The sequence below is a fragment of the Sesamum indicum genome, linkage group LG14 (assembly GCF_000512975.1).
Source record: "Sesamum indicum cultivar Zhongzhi No. 13 linkage group LG14, S_indicum_v1.0, whole genome shotgun sequence".
Taxonomy (NCBI): Eukaryota; Viridiplantae; Streptophyta; class Magnoliopsida; order Lamiales; family Pedaliaceae; genus Sesamum; species Sesamum indicum.
In genome coordinates, this window is record NC_026158.1 from 2,052,482 (window position 1) to 2,058,940 (window position 6,459).

Consider the following 6,459-nt stretch of genomic DNA (forward strand, 5'->3'; position numbering starts at 1 on the left):
TCCAATTAAGGAGCCTCACGTATATTTTTGATTCAATATTCAAAAAATCGTACGTGTATAAAAAATTAAAAAGTTATATGTAAATATTCTAGACGCAATACATAGATTCGTATAGGTCACATAATCTGAAAGAATCACTTGCAGTCAAAACCATTTCATAAAACTTTGATATTTTCTTACGAGTGATCTTACTAATGTGTCGAAAAAATTTAAACTCTTTGGTAGAATTTTTAAATATAATAGTATGGGAAAAAATATTATTTTAGTATGCTTAATTTTAATTTTAGTCCGATAACTATGTCCATTTTTGTTTAGGTCTATTAACTTACCAAATTGCTTACTTTTAGTCATTTGGCAGATTTTCGGACAATTTTATCCCTATAAGTACATACGGACTAAAACTGCCTTTCAAAAGTTGTATATGTAAAATTAAAATTAGACATATTTAACGGACTAAAATAATACTTTTCCATAATAGTATGTATCTTGAGTACAAAAGAATGTGCCTCTATTATGTTGTCAGACATTTCATAATAAGTGTAATACAGGTAAAATTTGTCTAAAAATCTCATAGAAATGTATTGATACACTTTACTGTTTTACTATTAATTTGTTTTTAATCTCTTATTGATATTGTTTTATGTCATATTTCCTTTTATCATATTCTTGACTATTGTCAATTAGAAACGGTGAAAATGCTCACCAGAAATTAATATAATTATATAATTTATTTTTATAATTCTTCTATCATTTATGTGGTGCTTTTTTTTTATTTTTTTTGGACCTTATATCTTATTAATTAGCATTATTTGAAAAAACATGAAAATTGCAATAATATAATAAATTACTTCTTCCCCCCTAAATACCATGATTGCTAAATTAAATTCAGAAAAGAATTATTCAAAAATTATTTATTTACTCCATTATGTTCCATTTAGTTTCTAAATTATTTATTTAACTATAAATAATTTTACTATTTCAAGTTATAATATCTATCATTATAAATTAAATTCATACAAGAATGATTATATAATTATACAAATAAATAATAAATATATCACAAATAATCAAATGGGTAATAGAACTCAAAAGAGTATACCCATAAATTAGTGAAATTACATAAACATCCTGTAGTTATTACTGGTTAAGTTTTAACTTAAGCATCAAAGTGTTAACTTTTTATTTTGCAGGTCTTCTTTCTCAAAAGCTTTCATTCAATTAGCCCAAAACCGATATCAGGATCCAAGAACTTTGGACCAGTGCTAAAATAGTACGCATTAAAGTTATTAACTATTTATTCTATTAGATAAAAATAAATAATTAAATATCAATTTTTATAACATATTTTCTTTAAAACATATGATAAAATATATTAATTAATTTATTTTCTAAAAAAATTTAACTTTTGGTTAAGCATATATATATATTTGTCAATTTTTTTTAAGAAGCATATATGAATTGTTAGCTGTATTATATTTATTGTGTATCTACTATATATATATATTAATATATACTCCACTTGCAATATAGATTCTTCACTTATTAAAAAAATTAATTGAAAAATAATTTGATGATGATTTAATGGTTAAAATACTAAAATATATTGAAAATAATATAATTGTTCAAGGCATGAGGGGCATTTTTGTCCAATCAAGTGGGTAAGTGCTACATTTATTAGTTTAAGGGGTAAATGTTATATGATGAATAGTTCGAGAGGACAAAGTGTATTTTATCTAAAAGTTACGCATACAAGTAGAGCGTACACAAATTAATAATATTTTATGGGTTTAATGCAATTTAACTTCCGTTAATATTGCAAATGAGTAAATTACTCCACTATAAAAAACACAATAATTTAACTACCTGTACTTTGTAAAATGAAGTAATTTACATCCCTATCTAAGGTAAATTACTCTAATTTAAAAACTATAAAGAGATAAATTATTATATTTTAAAAAGTACAGGAAAATAAATTACTATTTCTTTTTATATGAGGAAATTTACACATTTACAAAAATTGCTTACATTTTTTTCCAATATTTTTAATTATGCTTGGATCATATATTAGCGGGTAGAAATTCGAGCGACGGCCAATCAATTGACAGCAAGTCCTCATGTCCCTGATTATGAAAAACACAAAAGTATCAGAAAGGCACTGCTGACTTAGATAGGCCACATTAAGCAAAAATACAAAGAAAAATGATAAATATAACCACAAGTATGAATATACAAAGGGTGTTCCAACCCATCTTGACCATAGCAAACAGGACAGGAAATCTTGAGACTTCCTCTCCAACCAACAAAATTACACCAAATTTGCAAAGTAAAATAGTAAGGAAGAACTAAAAAGGATCAAAAAAACAAAAATAAGAGAGAAAAAAATGAATGCACAGTGGTACTAGTTTTTTACAAAAGAAAAACTACACCATAGAGTCACTGTATCCAGTATAGCTCTCCCTGCTGAGGTACTGAGGTGTCCATCCTGATCCAAAATGTGAAGTAGTAACTGACGAGGCCGTCCCGACTGAGCCTGAATCCAGATCCAAGTCTATAGGCCCTGAAGCGGGCCAGACGAAAGCTGGCTTGAAAGGCGGAACGATAGGCACTGGGACCGTTCCTGATATGATCTGAACTATAGCTTGTGTTTTAGGCCTCTCGCTTGCTGTAGGATGTGAACATGCCAACCCCAGCAGTAGCAGCCTCTGAGCTTCTTCTGGTACATAGTCATCACCCAACCTCTGGTCCACAGCCTCGAGTAGTCTCCCGTCCCGATGCAATAACCAAACCCAATCGACCAAGAACTGAAAGCCTGCAATCTTGGCTCCGGGCCGTTGGCCACACACTACTTCCAAGATCACTGCCCCGAAGGCATATACATCAGATTGTTGCGTGGCTTTTCCCGTGTGGAAACACTCAGGCGCGATGTACCCCATCGTGCCTAGCACCCCTTCGGCCTCTGCATATGAGGTTTTCTCGTTGTCCAGGGCTCGTGCTAGGCCAAAGTCACCTAGACGGGCGTTGAAGTTGGAGTCTAGCATGATGTTGCTGGCTTTGAGGTCACGGTGCACCACTCTTTGGTCGTACTCATTGTGGAGATAGTGTAGAGCAGAGGCCACTCCTGCAATGATTTTATAACGGAGATTCCAGCCGAGCGGCTCCACATTTGGACCGGCAAAGAGATGCTTGTCTAGACTACCATTTGGCATGTACTCGTACACGAGTAGGAGCTTCCCGTACTTGTGGCACCATCCTGTTGCAGATAGAAACAAGTCATATCCTTTTTCTCTTCTAGAAACATTAATGAAAAATTCGTTCTTTTTCATGAAATCTATTGCTAACGACAGGATATGTTCCAGCAGCAGCCTAAACAAAAGGTTTGGCATTTCACCATCAAACATGACTCAGCTCTTATCAATATTTATTGACTCGGCTCTTTATCAACTCTAAAGTTCTATCAAGAATGGCCCCTCGACAAGCACCCAAAGAAGAATATATTGGTTGAAATTTTATGCCATGAGATATAGTCGTAGCAGGTCAATATTGTTAGGACCTACTGTACTATTCTGGAACTTGAAAACAAATTAGATCTCGCTTTCAATAGCAGAATCTTTGTTAAATATTATCCCATAGTCAGCCGAAAAGGTCACTTTCATGGATACCAAGAGTTCAAGAAAATTTGCATTCTGAATTCTGAGGGTTAGACCAGAACGAAGCTTCATCATATTTTCCATGAGAGCAGGAAATCAACCAACCGCGATGACAAGAGCTGCTGATGGCAGTTGCCCCGTTGGATAACGCTGGTCAAAACTGTAGAAGAAGTGACTTGGTCCCGCAACAACGATGGCTGCTTGGCATGCGGTAGGGTTGCAGGCAGTAGTTGACAAGGCAAGGCAGAATTTCTGAGTTTTCTTGAACTATTCTAGTATCATGAATATTAGTTTCAATGTCAACTATTATTATTACCTATGCAATATCTAATTTGCTTCTCTTCTTTATTCTTTTCTAGTTTTGCTAAGAATGTTGCACATCGTTTCCTAATGTGCCACCTCTTTCCCATGTATTCATATGCCCGACTCACCCAAGAACGTTGCGTTGAATGCATAAAATGAATAAACTGAAAGTAAGCAAATAAGGAGATAACCAGAGAGGCCTATTCGTAATTGCAGATTGGAAATAGACAAAATGACCCCTCCACACAGTGAAAGGCATTGATTCAAGAAAGATGATCACATCAACCATTTTGACATCTTAGCATACCTTCGAACACAACCACCAAATCTGCATTTATTACCACATTATTATTCCCTATTTATGGTATCCCTGTTCTTCTCAGTTTAGGACAAAGCTCCCAACAATTCTCTCTAATAATTATCACCTTCCACACTCCATCCTCAGAACATAAACCCACAATTTAAGACCAAATAAAGAGGATCTAATCAACTGACTAAGAACATTCACACTCTTGCCCATTGAAAGTTTTCTTTCTCTTTCACAGAAGAGATTTTCTTGTAAACGAAAGTTGATTTAATCAAGAACGATAACGTTAACGTCTTCACTTACCCTTAATCCACTGCATTCAACTTACGAACACGCCTAAACAGACTATAAATCAAATCAAGCAATTAACTGATAAAAAGATCAAGACCTAATGAATATGCAAACAAACTTTGGATAAAAATTAACTCACCCAGTAATTTAACAAGATGCTTGTGCCGGAGACGATTAATAATTGTAAGCTCAGCCAAGAAATCATCCTGCCCTTTGATGCTCTCCCTGGAAAACCACTTCACAGCAATCTCCATATTCTCCTTAACCAATACTCCTCTGTAAACCACCCCGAAACCTCCCTGTCCAAGTTTGTGCCTCTCATCAAAACCATTTGTCGCCTTCTTCAGGGCCCTGAACTCAAACTCCCGCGGCGTTCCAGGCAGGCTTTTCAGTGCCCCCACCAGATTCGGGTTCGACAGCGCCACCCGTCGCCTGTGGCAATAATATCCGAACCCGATTGCACCTATCAGCAACAAAACCAGCACAGGCACGCCAGCTCCCAGCACAATCTTCAGCCATTTATCCTCACCTTCGGTGAAGTAATTGACAGTTAAATTCCAGCGCAACACACAGTTCAGCTGGGTAGCATTCCCCGTCGAGGCAGAGAACCCGAAATAAGAGAACTGATTGACGTGATCCTTCAGATTCAGATCCCAGGCTGATAGTATAGGAGAGAGGGGCTTGGGCGGCGTCGGGCCGTACTGCTCCGCCTGCTCCGCAATATACACTTGCATCACCATGTTATCGCCGTTGTAATCCACCCAAACGTTGTAGAACCTGGCGCCCATGGGCGCAATGGTGATGTTGTGGGGCGCCAAAGGTTCAATCGCTATGGATCTGACGCTGTTTACGTTGATGCCCACGTGGTTGTCGTCGGGATCGAACTCCTGCTTGAAGGTGTCAAGCTCCACCGCCACCAGCTTGTTGGTGGGGCGGCCGTCTGTGGAAGAGTTCGTTAGGCCCAGAAACTGGCCGAAGCTGTTGGCCGGCAGGTTGAGGTCCGGGGCAATCACAAACGCCAGTCCCTCGCCGGGAGTCTCATTCTTGGGCCTGAAAACGTTGATCAGAAACGAAGTGTTGAAAGAAGCAACACGAGGCCGAGTCGAATTCGACCCGATATCATCTGCCCACAGCTTAAACCTCTGTTTCAGGAAAACGCGGCCGGAGAGGTTGGTGAGTATGAAATTAGCAGAAGCTGAATCCGGGTGTCAACCTCAAAGAACTCGTAGTGTGTCTCATTAAAAGGCCCATATTCTTGTCGGAATGTTTTGAGCTTTTCACCTTCTGCAACGGCCAAGAAACAGCACAGAAAAGCTATGGCGACGGCGGCGGAGATGGGTTTTGCTGTCATCAACCCCATTTCATGTGCTTGGCAGCTGGGGTTAAAGATTGGGTGGGAGCTTTGAGACCAAATGGGGAGTGAATGAATGTTTGGAGTATATTATCACCAACTTTTCTTGATTTAGTATTGTTTGGAAGCAACTTCGTAAAATTCAATAAAATAAATGTCGTTGGGGTTACAGTATGAGGATTAGATTCTTGTTAAGATAAGAATTCCCTTCATTTAATAATAATTATTATCAATAGAGTGATTGATTTCATTTTAGGCGGTCTCACGCTGTTCACTGCGTTGCTGGGAAACTGCAGCTTTGGTGTTTGGTTTGAATATTATTATTCAGTTGTTGATGGATTCTGTAAAGGCTGACTTTTCTATTTTTCCATGGAAGAAAAGAAAATACCAAGAAGAATATAAGGACGATTCAACGGCTTAATTATATATGTTTCGTCCCTAAATATATAAATTAATTCGATTTTGATCCTTAATATTTCTTATACTCAATTTAGTTCCTAAATTTTTATTTTTTTATAAAATTGATTCGACCATTAGTTTAGCCAGTCAAGTGAAATGCA

At 36.8% G+C, this 6,459-nt stretch overlaps 1 pseudogene; it reads right to left on the reverse strand.

The window, feature by feature from the left end:
- On the reverse strand, positions 2,178–6,083 carry LOC105176794 (annotated as a pseudogene).